A 15,342-nucleotide genomic window follows, 5' to 3' on the forward strand; every position below is an offset into this window, starting at 1 on the left:
TGTTACATCCGAGAAATGCGAATGAAAGAACTTCTAAATGAGCTTTTTTCACACAATTATAGTAACTATTGTGTACAGTGGCGTAGCCAGGAATTTTGTTTGGGGGGGGTCCAAAACCAGGTGGGGAAAGTTTTGAAAACAGGATACTAAGTAATGGGTTTTCAACTAATTCGAACACTTTTCATAATCGAAAAAACTTCAATAGTTAAAGAAGTATTTTTTTAAATTCATCATTTTTCAATATTTTGTTTTCTTTTATGAAGGAAAATGATTGTTTTTATATTTCGGGGGGTGAAGGGTCCAAACCCCCCGGGAACCCACCCCTCCCCTATGAAAAAATTGTATAAACCTGTTTCAAATTTTTATACATTCTTATACATTGCCATGGTAATGTATAAGAATGTATAAAATTTTGAAACAGGTTTATACAATTTTTTCATAGGGGCTGCAGCCATGGCTATACATATTCAGTGGCTTAGCCATGGCTAAGCCACTGAATATGTATATTATTGTTTTCCTCAAGGGAATTTTAAAGATTAGTTGTGTAGCCCGTCTATCTTTGCTTTCAAAGACTGCTTACGTTCTTGTACAGAACTCAATACTCTTTAGCAGGTGAAAGTAGCTGAGGAGATACTTTCAGGATATGTTTTCCTCAGTTATAAATGCTAAGTCCCAAGGAAGGGTAAACGAAGGATTTTTCTACCCTTCCTTTACCCTTAATGGTTGGTAAAGGAAGGGTACACAGATGGTAAGGGAAGGAGTTCCAAGGAAGGGTAGACGAAGGATTTTTCTATCCTTCCCTTACCCTTAATGGTGGGTAGGGCGTGGGTTGTGTAAGGGTAACTACCCACCATGAAGGCTACTACCCTTCCTTTACCCACCATGGTGGAGTTTATTTTTTTCAGGGATATTAGTCATTAGTATATCATAACCTAAAAGGCGTTAGCGTAAAGGCATTACTCATTTGGTGTCCACTTAATGAAAATGAAACAGGAAGCACTGAATGATAGAATGATTCATCAAAATTTAGGCACTCTCTTTGAGGAAATATCCTTATGAAATACTTTTGACTTCATGAAATTGTCATACTAAACTGAATCAAAAATTTAAACATATGAAACAGTTTGATCAGAAGATCTGAAGGCAGAGTGTCAGAATTAAAAATAACAGAGGACCAAATGTAGTAGTGAATTGATTTCTCAGCTGCTTACAACAATGAATATGTTACTGTATTCATGAAGTAACAAGTAATGGCAGAATACTTGAATTCATAGAATAGCTGAAGTCATCAATAAGTTTGGTTTAAAGCATCAAACTTGTCAAAAATTTATGAAAATTGCATGCAATATTACAAGAGAATGACAAAGAGTTTGAGAATCCACATTCATATAATAGTTGATAATCATTCTGGACAAAATTTTGTATGAAGTGGAATATACATGCAAAAATACATGGTGACTTCATTTCAGGCCTTGGTCAATATACTTCCAAGACTTGTTACTAAAAATCCATCAATGAATTCTTTAACTAATCGATACATACTTTTTAAAATGTGAGCCTCAACATTCGATCAGAAAAGTGTGGAAGGAATGGAGGGATTTAGAAAATTATTACATTTCCTCTTGAATTACTTGCCTTTAGCAAAACAGTAGATTCCTAGACCATATATACGGCATGCCATCAGAGGTAACTGGAATACATCAACCGGCTAGCTGCAAGTAATACAATGGATATATTTTAATTGGTGGCAATGATGACAATTGTTTCAGATCTAAAAGTTAATGTACATATATGGTTCAGTCCCTTTGTAATAACATACCTTTGTTTCAACAGCAACAGAATGATCATCCTCATATCTCTGTCATGCCATCTAGAGGTAGCCAGAATGCATCAAAGAGCTTGCTGAACATGAAAATGATTGAAGGCAATAATGAGAACATTTAAATGTCCAGCTGTTGAGTAGTCATTTATGAGCAATATAATTTCAATTCATACCATCATATCTTCATAAATGATGGTATGAAGTGAAATTTATATATTTCATTCATACCATCCTATTGTATCATAAGAACCAATTAACTGCAACTACATTTGTCAAACAGCAACTACTCATTTGTTAAATTTTCAGTGGAAAACACTCTAATCCTATATCAAAGGATTATTTCACATCTGTTCAGTTATTTCTAAGCTAAAACTCAATTTACACTCCCAAAATTTACTATACGAAGAATGACTGATGGAAAATAAGAATCACTTTATAAATGGACACTAATTCAATAACAACAGACACCCTCCTTTTTCCGGGCTTGGGACCGGAAACACAGGCCCTGAGATATCAATACCTCCATTGCAAATAATAGGTCAACAATCATGACCCACCGAATCAAATCTTAATACAAAACGGGAGGTCCACAAATCACATGAACGAGTTCTTATAGTACAGCATATAGTAATGGAAATACTTCCATGTATCTCCACCGATGGCTTAACAAGTTATCAATATGCCTCTCCTCCTTTTGTAGAGAAAATAATTGTGTTTGGTTGCTACATGCAATTAAAAAGGTACGTGGAAATTGCTGATGCAATGATCATGTTAACAAGTAACACTCTGAAACATTTCACCAATTTTGCAGAACGAATGTCGGACACATATGAATGACAATTTGGTAAAAATAACAAGGGTATCTTGAAAACGTTGCATCAACAACGTTCACCACCAGCATTTCCAACAACCCCATCAACTTAATAGACACATTGGAATAATTATCGAATGCACATCAAAATTCCTTGAAGAAAGAATTACATTATAAGCTAATATGGCTTGAAAACTTAACAGTTTATATCAAATAATTATATATAAATTTTTGATCTGAATGAAGAAAACACTCACCTGGAAACAGTTCGCGGAAATCGAAAGAACTTGCAATCTTTCGATTGACAATCACTAACTGCACATTTTGAGGCGTTAAATGTCACTACACTTCCAGAAAATGGTCGATTAACAAACCTTTTCTGCGTTAAAAGCAAAAAAGAACACGGCCCACAACGAGTATGACGACAACGACAACACAGCTGATGGACGGCATGGAACGGTGCGCAATGTCCGTTGAAACGATTCAAAACATAAACACATGTGCGAATGAAAATATTACTTTGCGTTATGTAGTAATGTCAAAAATATCAATAAAAATAAAAATACGAATATCTGAAAGTACTTCATCATTAAAATTGAAAAAATATATTTGAGTTATAGCTTACTCCAACTATAGGCGGAGTGGCGGTCGGTGGTACCTCTTCCCCCGGGCCTGATAAACGGCCTTGACTTAAGGATCTTGTTCAGAAGGGCAAGCTTCACTCACGGAAGAAGATTGGAATAAGGGTTACCATTTTTTTTGTTTTAACGGTCGTCGTCGTCAGGGCAACGGCGCGCGCCACCATGAGGGGTGAGAAGCCGCCCCCAACGCCTCCACCCCCTCCCCCTCACCATTTCATTCCGTCCTCCACCTGAACCCCGTTCCATTCTTCCTCATTCCGACATATTCATCCCTCTCCTATTCTTCTAACTCACCCCCCCCCCCCACTCCATTTACAAGACCAGACTCTTGTCTGGCCTCAAACCCTTCTCCATTGGGATCTTAGTGGAAAAAATACTTAAAAAAAGCGTTTCCAAACTGGAGAACGTTAAGCAAAGGAGCAGAAATATGCGTCAAGCGATGCCGCCGTGAAGATTATAAGATGGCGTATCAGAAAAGAGCGGACGATCGTCATGATACGGAAAACGGAATGATATTATAACAAAAAAAATGCTAAGGCTAGCATTATTAATAACCAGTTTAACCCTTGAGTTCGAAAAACGTTACGTGTCCCATCAGAATATGATAGTTATTCGGCATTTATATTGATGCTTTTCAACTAAACTGGCTCTTGAAAATGCGAAAAGTTATTTATTGCGATATTTATTTTATTTGGCATACAGCGAAACCTTTCTTTAACGGAATGCACTGGTTCAAGATTGTGAAGTGTGCTTTAGTTACGGTGAGATCCGATTAACACAATCAATATTAATATAGATGGCAATATTAGGAAGTAGGGTCAATTAAGTGCCCAATGTCAATGCATAAGACCGAATCCTGATACAAATGGTTGTCGACCTTCTGAGGAGTCATTTATTTGCTTCGGGGACTCCCAAGGGTGCTCTTAGACAGGTGTTTCACTGAAGATCAGACAGCTTGCAGTGATCCATAAGAGATCGCGGGAAATCTTTGGTATGGGTTAAAATAAGACAATACGACTGACAATCTCGATTCAGCACGATTACATGTGACTTAAGACGCGACACAAGCACTCAATCAAGGTTTCACGATCAACTGTAAATATGCAAGACCCGCCATCAAATCGTTTTTTTTTTCAGGATACTGGTCTTTCTATGAATCATTTTTCAAAGCAGCTTGATTAAAATTTGGTAAATTGTACACCACATTTCTGAAGTAAAGCGCTAAGAGCGCAGAGATAACAAAGCGACTGGTTTTACATTTGTGGATAGCACAAATTGCAACTTGCGACACAAGTCTATAAACTATCAGAATGAAAATTTGTCCACTTTAATACAGTTTATGCAAGAATCAGAAGATTCGGTAATGGGTATGGGGCGCTGAAACTCTTCTCGAAGAAATTAATGAGTGGCTGAATAATGCATTCTCGTGTGATATCTTAACTACAGAAAGGGGACCCAGATTTACATATAATTATGCGGATCGCTCGCTAAAAATTGTGCTATCAATCACGAACCAAAATTTCAATACTAACCGCTCATCATTGAGGTGGCCATTTTTCCTTTTCTCCTCAATTATACAAGAAAATCTGGGCTGGTCACTTAACACCATTTCATTTATTTATCATATAACCAGTGGAATTTAACTAGCTATTTAACACACTGGGTTAGGGACAATAAAGAATATTCGGTACACTAATTTTTGTACCATCTTTCTTAGATTGTCTTCAATACGGAATGACACCGTAACACGATCATCATTGAGGAATAGTACTTCCTATTTTTTATTTTAATAATATATATGCTACTTGATTATACTGGACAAACATACTTTTTATCCTCCTCTCAATATGCAAAAGGAAGGAAAAGTTAAAAAGAACTTATAAGCATTGCTTCATGCAAATATTTCCAATAAATATTTACAAACTTGATGACAAGCATAACTTACAAATAAACGAAAATATAAAGAGCATACGATCAATCAATATCTTAAGCACATACTAAATACATTTGTTTAAGAAGAATCGATGGTGAAGTCTTTGAAACATACCTTATGCTAAATAGGGTCATCAGAATAATTTCATGGACGTTAAATGTCACAAAGGCTGATTAATAACTTCACCATTTTTGTAAGAAATATTTAGGCTCTATCGACCGGTTTTTTCGTCATGATGACGTCATCAGGTACAGTTTTGACTTAAACACATTGTTGCATGCAATGAGGAAGAGCCAGCAAAAATGAAGAATACGAAGATAAAAGAGGAGTCCTATAATTAGTGGAGATACTTAGAACATTAGAATCATTAATGAGAAATGAAGATTAATACGAAGTTTAGTAAAGTTTGAAGTTTATTTGAAAGTTTAGTAAAATAGAATTTGAGTGTTACAGCTCCACGTTTTCCAAAGGATATTGCTCAGAAATATTTTTCTGCAGGACCAAACTTGGAGGAAATACTTAAAAAATATGAATGCCTCGCCTATGTTTCGCCGTATTAGGATGTTGAAACGAAGCACAAAGCAAGGAACATGACACTCAAATTGAAAGCCGCTTGCATTAATTACTTTACGGCCCAAAGGTAAATATCATGTACTCAATGTTGAATACGAACTCAAATTCTTTATAATAATTGTAAAACCAGGAGAATATATCGGAAAGATTCTCAATCCTAATGTTTTTGTTGTCCTAATGTTAATGCTAATGTTAATGTTGTCCTAATCCTAATGTTAATGGAAACCTGGTAACAATAATCACTGCCAAATACGGCATCCCATTGTAAAATTCTTATGATTATAAAATCTTACCACCCAGGCCCATTATTAAGTCATAAATGATTGGAAAGTTCTCAAATTAGGGAGGAGTACCTCTACCTACAATGCCGCCAATATTCCCGACATTTTTTGTATATATTCATAGCTAATGCTATAGACCATTTACACGTTCAGACGGACTCACTTGGGAAAAGACATGCCAATACGCACAACTCTTCAACCCCGCATGTTCTTATTCCTAACTAACATTTCTTTCTTTAGTTCAGCATAGGGTCTGGTGTTATTATTAAATTATCATGATAGCTAATCCACTGGCATTAGGCATTCTGTCCGTTTAACCGTTTTTTTCATAAATGCCGCATTAGTTTGTTTTTAAACTTACGCTAATATTTAAAAAATTCATTGCATATAAAAGTTCTGCCAAAAATTGACTGCATCTCAAATTTTCAAACATTACCCAAACATTTTTTAATGTAAAATTTTTCATACTTGAAAATAAGACAAATATTGACATATAAATATTTTACATTGATATGCTGGAAAATTATAGCTGTTGACTCCAATTCTGAGGCGGGAAATATGTTAAGAAAATAGGCAAAGTTTAACCAAATGAGTGAGTATGATTCGCTTTTTTTTTAAGATGAAATAACACGGGGGAAATATTATGTGTTAAAAAATTATGTAAAGAATAAGGATATTTATCCTGGTACCTGCCATGAGCGCAACAATTTGCCATGATATTTCTAATTACAATTGAGCCTTCACAGTATGAATCAAAAACGATAACCTGCTGTTAAATGAGTAGCCATTAATTCATTTCCCAGCCAGATCACGAATCTATAACCAGCGATGCATCAAAAATTGCAAATAAATGGCAGTTTTGAGGGCAATTGGGATTCGGGCTACCAAGATCCTGGTTTTATCATTACTTTCCAATATTTCAGAATGATTTACACTCGAGCGCTTAAACATGAAAGCAAAAGGTTTATTAGCAGCGATTAAAAAAAACGTCCCATCGTGGGCCAACTACATCGCGCCACCAGTCCTGACGCGATCTCATATATCCTGCCGCGGCGCTGGAAAGAAGAGGTGGAAACCACGAATTTTTCATAAGGTCGTAAATTAGGTTAAATCGCCCTACCCGCGAAACACAGTCCAGTTTATAAAGTAACAGGCAGTTACTTCTCCATCCCTCAAGCCGTAACAGCGGTCTCCATTCGCCAACTCCACACCCCTGAGACAACCCTCACCCCCCACCAACCGATCTCTCCATGGCAACCACCCACCCGTTTATTTCGTCCTTAACAGCAATATCATTCCTTCGTAATATTTTACTTTTTTTATATTCCTCTCTCTGAGAAAAGAATTGAAGGCCGTTTGAGAAAAGAGATGGAAACTAGACAAGATGAAATAAGAACGAGAAAGATCAAATGAAAAGGATGTTGAAGGAAATTACCTCTGGGTAGTACTGGTAAACAGAGAATTTAGTGAAATAGTTTCCCATAAGAATGCTTAAAAATAAATGTAATAGATAACATACAACGAGGAAAAGCAACAAGGCCTTTAGGCCGTAAGCTATGAAGGCAAACGAGATATTTTTATTGATCAACAGGGATGATTCGTGGCCCATTTTTTTTAACTTTTTAAGTGCAGAAAATGTCGCCATCATTATAATTAAACTTTTTCCAAATTCATAGTACGGATATTGAGTGACAAGAACGCACTGATGATACAGATCAAATTGCCAAAACAACGCCCTATCATAATAATAACTATGAATGAAGCTATTTCATAAGGTTTTTCTTCCTTTAAATCCAAGGCTGTGATATAGAAATATATAGAAGTTTACGCTAACTAATTCATGGCATTATCACTATTGGTACACAATACAGGTAAAACTGGAATACTGGCATTTTTTGAGAGACACATTGAGGATTAATTATGTAAAATTTTGCCTTTCATGGAGAAATTTTATAGGTTAACACATTTCATTGAGCATAAAACTGAAATCAATCTCGCACTCACAAATGCCTTCAAATTTTCTGTAAAACGTTCTCTAAATTCGACTGGTATGAACATAATGGTACGTAAAGGATAATTTGTAATTCCACAAAAATATTACAAAGTTTTATTTACTTATCATTATGTTAAGTAGATTCTATAAAGTCACGCATGAAACAACTCCTTATGTTATGCACATTTTTCCTCGAGTCCGCAAAACCCAAATCCATGCTTCCGTTTGCAACAAAAACCTTATATAAATTCAACACACAACCACATCCCTTACAGTGTTTCATAAATAGTTATTTCACTCAGCAGCTAAAGGAATGACGGATTGATTTCACAAAGACAGCACTGAATTGATATCGATGATCCCATCACGGTGACGAAAAGTGAAAGGAGCAAATATTAGCCACGAGCAACAGAGAAAAGAAAAAAAAGGATAACTAATTGTTTTATTCGAAAAAAAATGTGTAACATTGCGGATCCACTACTTCCTTTAATACCGTTAACTTCCCAGTTTCCCAAAAAAGTTTTTTAGAAATAACAATCAGCTAACAAATGAATTCTCTGTCGTAATCAGAAAGAATATTTAGTCATCTTTGGGACATGACCTTCATAAAAATGGCCAGTGTTTTAGTTTACGACCCACCTCATCGCCCACTCTCCTGAAATTACCGCCATTTCATCGCATTGACGAGTGACTCGGTAAACTTTCACCGTTGGCTATATTCCGTCTTCTACTCCTACAATTTGCCAAGTATTTTTTATACGAAATTCAACATCGTCCATGCAAGCTGTAGGAGGAAGCGGGGAGCCTCGAGTCGTCTTTTTCATGATAATGCATTGCACAGGAGGCGTACATCCCATGCGTTTAAATCCTACCGATTACCACGCTAGATATTTTAAAAAAATGAAGAGGTACTCAACGGGCGCAGTGGAGGAAAAAGTACGACTGTTCAAATATTTGCGCAAGCTCGGCCAAAGATGAGCGGAGCGAGCAGATACTCATCGCGGTAAGAGTAACATCACCTCGCGGAACATTTGGTTTTTACGCCGAGCGGCGCGGGATGAGATAGAAGAATAAAATGAGGGAGGAGTGGAGAGTGTGAGGGGGTGAAGAACGAAGTGCGCACATCCCCATACATCGTGTTTTCCGCTCGAATGGCGGATTCATCAGGAGGCCTCTATGGAGGGGGCAATTCCGGAGATCTCGCCGAGGCTATCTCCGTAGGCGGTAAAATAGCCGATTATTGAGTCGGCGAAAAGGGCTGACAGCCGGGAGAAGAGGGAATGATGGGAAAGCGAGACGGAAGAAAACGGCGGTGAGAAAAAGATATGGACGGTGAGGGCAGAGAGAGGGGAGGGGATGAAATAAAGGGGTGGAGAGGATTGAAGAACGTAAAAAATACATGTGAAAGAGAGAAAGAAAAAAAAAGGAATGTATGAAATCAAGGAGAAAAGTTAGTTCTGTCTTATGATATTACTTTCAGCAGATATTTGCGAGTGATCACTTATAGATTAGCGTCTGGAATATTCGTCGTTCAATTGAACATTCGAGTATTCGAGAATTGGTCTACTGTATACTTTTCAGCATTTTCCACATGAAGATCGGATAAGAGGACTGCTTTGCCCGTGGAATATTTTACCGGAAAGGGTGTCATTAGATACGACTTGAATACCAGGTTTCATTTACTCGAAGTCACTACTGACCCTAATGGTAATGCAAAAAATCCTTACTCTAAATTTTAAACCTCACTCGAAGCGTGCATTGCACGTTTATGCCGAATCAATCCGATACATGTCCAGAATAGGAGCTCCTTGTGACACTTCTTTCTTCTCCCCAGTATAGTATATTTATTTGTCACTGCCTTCCATGACTTTCATAAAGTATCTTCATAATTAAAGTGTCTGAAATATGAAAGCAATCCAATTCGCCCTACCGTTTAGCAGTGGACCACGCTGAAATGCCATTTCTAATTAATTTTTAAAATGACGAGTCAACAGGACCAATAGGAATAGTGATACGAAATGTTTGCTAATAGTGACCCTTAATGTAGTAGAGATCTTCTACCTCGCAAAGTTACGCTTCAACATCCGGGTGACATACTTACCATGTTTTAGTCAGTTTTCTCTAGTCCTGAAGACACCAGAATTAGAGAATGGGCTCCTCACCATAGACATGACGCACAGTGAGCTGGATTGCAACGACGTTGACCAAAAATAAATATTATATCCTAAACAACGTGAAATTTTGCACGAAGGGTTTTTTTACTTCGATAATTTGAGATCTGAAAAAAATTCAATTTTCCAAAAACAAAATAGCGCATGAAAGCTAAGTCCCTAAAGTAATGCCCCGATGGTGTAATATTGGAAATTGGCAAATACTCCATTTTCCAGTCAATTTTTGGGATTACTTTTCAGACAGTGGAATGTCATGCGTTAAACAGAAACGCCTGCTCCGTGAAAAACCAGGGAGATTGGTGTTGTCGACGTCATAAATTCTCCTGGGTTTAGATGTATTCGGAAGGGTAAGAAGGGAGAATTTCGCATCGTCATTGAGGGGTTCTCCATTAGCTAACGCTAAGGAAACCTTTAGAATACTGCAACTGGATTAAGGTAGGACCATCAAACATTTCTGAGCTCTTCAAACTAAAATCAAATATAAAAATGGTCACGTAAGATCTAGAGCAGATACAATTGATGTTCCTGATCTAGATATGGAAATGGCCGTCCAAATGACAAAACATTTTCACTTTCCATATAGTTTCCCAATTCCCAAACGTTTCCTTGGAAACACTGCTTAGCGACTGCCAGATTTCGGATGCGAATTTTTTTTAATATCAGGCATCCCATGCATTAGATCGGCCTATATTTCTCTCTGAGTAGTCCACACCACAGTACGCCCTCTTCGTATGCATCTGATCAAGAGTGCAATGCACTATTTTTCCCATTCCTGGCTCAGACCTCTTCAACCCTCTCCGCAGGTGTGTGCGAAGTTGAGTTGAGACGGTTGGCCGTCGGTAATGGGACTTGAGTCGGGAGGTAACCCTAGCCCAGACTTAATGGAAGAGCGGTGAAAATAATTGGTCATTTCTTAAGGCGGCGGCAGGGCGGATGGTGACCGCTGCGGTCGTAATTTCGATTGGAAGCGTTCTTGTTACGGAACCCGTGGCCTCACCCCCCACTTCGGAAGTCCCCCGCTGCGTCTGATTTGAGAAGGAGTTTTATGCGAGTGGGAGGGGGAGGAGAGATATTGGTGTCCAGGGGGGGTGGAAAAATTTATATATATATGCGGAGGCGACGAGATAAGAAAAAGGCGATTTAAAAAAAAGGAAGGAGTCGGTAGATGGGAACATAATGAAGGGAAAAAGTGAGGTGCGGTAGCGGCGGCGGCTTGGACGGAGAAAGATCGATGGCGTGGAGTCATAATATCCCATATTTTGTAAAAAGGTCTGTAAGTACATTGACCAAATTAATGCAGTTAGTCGTAGTGGATGTAGCCGGGTCGATATCCTTTTTGATTGCGAGATTTATTGCTCCTTGCAATCACCGAGTAGCTGAAACGTCAGAAGTCAAAGAGGGGATGAGAAGCCATAGGGTAGAAGTGATTTTCCTTCTAAAGATAGTTAGGTACAGAAATTGACAAGATAAATGTACAAAATTTCGCTGGCCGAGGGATACGAGTGAGTCTCTGTTCTGGGCGTCGACATCGAGCGAAAAATCAAATGCACTAAAAATTTCTAGTTGATTTCGTTTGTTTTCTTTGAATATTTTTTATTTTTTAAATAAATACTTGCAAATTTCCACGATAATAAAATTTATTACGACTGAGGTCTCAATGTTACTACATCTTCAAGGTTAGTACGTCACCTTCGATCTAGAGGTCAATGTTAAGACTATATCATCATCACCTTGAAGCTGGTGTAGGTAGTAACATAATAATAACATCGTAATAAATTTTATAACCGTGGAAAATAGTAAGTATTTACTTCAATACCCGAGATGGAAACGAATCAAGTCCAATATAAGTACAAATATTTTTGCAAATTTGCATGCAAATGTAAAATATACAAAAGCTCAAAGTATTTTAAGAAGTAAAGTATGTGGGGTAAGCAACCGTCGGAGAAGAAAATTCTTGCTATAGAAAGTTATTGGCAGAGAAGTTTTCATCAAAGGAATTTAGTTTTATAAGGAAAATTAGAACAAATATTGGTACGTCGTGAGATGGCACTGCATTGAGTTGATTTTCGCCAAACTCTCCATTCGACAAAAGCCGATTTTTTCAGGAAAATCACCAAATTCCTCGAGTTTTTCCATAAAGCCCTGGTTACACGGTACATCACACGTAAAAGTTAATGTACGTTTGCGTGAATGATTTTGGTGGACCGGAACGGAACGTGAACGAATGCATGAACCAAATTAGAGCAGGTTCTATTATCTGTGAATGCATTCGCACAAGTTGGGTGGTTACACGGGGCATTTCGGCGTTAATTACCGCGTTCATACATTTAGACATTAACCCGTGCGTGTTAATGTACCGTGTAACCAGGCCTAAAGATCGAAATTTCCTAAGTTGGTATTCCACATTTTCCAGGTTAGGTTGTCGTTCACCTTGTCCCACCGATAGTATTTCCTTAAAGGAACTGTTGAGAAGTGCTGAAATGTGACTACGGACCTCGCCTTCATCACCCAAACGTTGACGTGAGTGATTTCAGTGTGATTCATTTACGACCACCATTTTTACAGAAAAAATACTAGTATATTTATTCACAGAAAATATTCACGGATGTATACTAAGCATTGAAATGGCTTCAGCACAACCCCAATTGAAAATTGGACATAAATTGTCACGGAATGTTTAACAAATGGTAAAAGTTTTTCCTGATAAAATAAAAAATATGTACCTCATACGTTAAAAAAAACCTCGTCAAATAAGTCAATTCACTCGCTCGTGAACACTCATTCTCGATAGGTAATGGAGTTGGTGAGGTTCGTATACGAATAAAGGGGGTCGTATTTTGGAGGCGAGGGAGCGGATGGGTTTTCACAAGTCCTTCTCTTTCGTTCCCATAACGGTCGCACCTTTCTCTCGCAGAGAAAAAGTTATCGAAAGCATCTTATTGATGTTGTCGAAGGTATAGATATGCCCACACGTTCACTTGTCTGCCCACCACCGTCCGGAACCCGTCGTCCTAAACCAAGAACCATTCACCGGCTATATTATGTCCCGAGTCTCGTCCGAAATAGCCCATCGGGAAAAAAGAGACACAATGTAGGGATACGCACCAACGGTGAAATCACGGACAGTTCATAAATATAGGCACTGATCGAAAGTTTGTCTAGATTTTTCGCTCCGAAAAATACGCTCGGTTTCCTTATCGAAATAAAAGGGTATAATCATCTCAGCTTAGGATCTTTTTAACTTAGGGAGATGACCAAAAAGGAGATTTTTATGATTAATACTTTTATTGATTAATTGAAACAATTTTTTAACCATAAAAGTTTGCGGTTTTGTATTTGCTATCAAGATTCCTTCATCTTTACACCATCAACCGAAATGTTGGACGAAGGCCAACAAAGAATAAACAGACATTCCAAAGAAAAGTGACTTCTTCATGAAAGGGGATTGAACGCTATATATATGGCGAGTGCTAAGACATCATTATAATGAAATCTCATCAGAACAAGCAAGTTTGTATGTTAGCATGATGTAGTAGATGAAGATTCAAAATACCAATAGCTTAGTTAATTTGGAGAAATATAGCAGTAGTAGAATACAAAAATCTTAATAAAAAATATTGAACCCGAGAAAACAAGATAAAAATCAATCATAAATTGAATCATATTAATCTAATTTCTGGAGAAATTGTAACTATTCCGGGTTCCCACTCTTGCCGAATTAAAAAATTCACGGTTGTTCCAGGTTTTCACGGTCTATATTTCGTCAAATTCAGAGTCTGTTTTTTTTTTTATTTTAAGAATAAATATTGATCAAGTAAAAACCACCAGCCACACGTTTACTAAAAATTTAACAACCGCGACAAACGCCGGCAATGCAAACGCAGCAATGAAAGTGCTCTTTCTACGCCCCCTGTCGTTAGCAAAATTTAGAGCCGGCTAAATGCTGTGAGCGGGAAAATGGGGGGTGGCAGGGAAAACACGAGGTGCCTTATTTTTCGCAAGGACTAATGAACATTTTGGTTACCGGTCTTCCAATCTCAGGCTTAAGGTCTGTCTCTCGTCGTGGCACACGGACCAATAGTTGCGCTTCGAATATACGTGTGCAGACAAATGGGTGGACAGTGTAGTCTGCGAGTTACTGACCTTGAAACATGATGGACATATCGATTTTTCTTTTGAACGGTCAATTGTAGTTCTACAATCAAGTTTGAGAGGATTTTTAAAGTTCTATGACGAAATTCACGGCTTTTTCCAGTTTTTTTCACGATGGACGAAATTCACGGCTTATTCACGGTTTTAAGGTTTTCACGGCCGATTGGGAGCCCTGTTATTATAGCTACTGTAATTTTTCTACCACAGCAGTAACCCACACACAAGGTGATCTAGGGCATTGCATCTATTTAACAGCGAGTATAATTCCATCGCTTGAGCAAATTCGCGCATCCCACATGACTATACCAAGAAAGGGATATTTTCTACCAAAAATAATAAAATGAAATTACCTTGCAATATATTCATAGAAGATAGGAGAGTTTAAATAAATCAAAATCATAGACATGCTTCGGAACATCCGAGACGGTGTCCATGACGAAAAAATTCACGTACTTATCGTATTCCACACCATTGTAACCGTACCCCTGAACCGAGTTTTGACTTTTGATCACCCTGGAATCATAAACAAGGAACATTTAGCATTTTCGCGAGTCAATGCACGCGAAAAGAAAATGAGGTAGGTGAAGTTTTGGTGGTTATTCACCGAGAGAGACGCGGATCACGGTCAGGTTTGGTCTTTGGCGGTGGTGATGGGAAGAATGGAATAGACAACAGCGGATCATCTATATATCCATCAAAACTTAACCTTCCCCCTTCTTTTCTTTGCGTATGCGTTGACTCGCGATACTGCTAGATGTGCGCATTGTTAATGATAGGTAAGGACTACAGCTGTTATGGTGTGGAATATTTTAAGTCACATGTGAGACAAACTTCTACCAAGATACACTTTCGACAATTGATTTTATCCAAAAAAATCTACGTTTTATGCTACAAAAATATAATTTTGTTAGAGTTTCCGAATTTTTATTTATTTCGAGGAGCGAGGAAGCACATGATCATCTCCC

General features: G+C 37.8%; 1 long non-coding RNA gene across 2 annotated transcripts; it reads right to left on the bottom strand.

Moving 5' to 3' along the window:
• Positions 1 to 1,633: 1,633 nt before the first annotated feature.
• Positions 1,634 to 3,311, bottom strand: LOC124159531. Of its 2 annotated transcripts, XR_006864970.1 has the most exons (4): positions 3,259 to 3,311; positions 2,891 to 3,072; positions 1,820 to 1,902; positions 1,634 to 1,712 (listed from the first exon to the last, which is right to left on the bottom strand). It is a non-coding gene; the product is annotated as an uncharacterized LOC124159531 (long non-coding RNA). The 2 variants fall into 2 exon arrangements; XR_006864969.1 differs by lacking the exon at positions 3,259 to 3,311 and having other exon boundaries at positions 2,891 to 3,198.
• Positions 3,312 to 15,342: the final 12,031 nt, after the last annotated feature.

The sequence above is a fragment of the Ischnura elegans genome, chromosome 5 (assembly GCF_921293095.1).
Source record: "Ischnura elegans chromosome 5, ioIscEleg1.1, whole genome shotgun sequence".
Classification (NCBI taxonomy): Eukaryota; Metazoa; Arthropoda; class Insecta; order Odonata; family Coenagrionidae; genus Ischnura; species Ischnura elegans.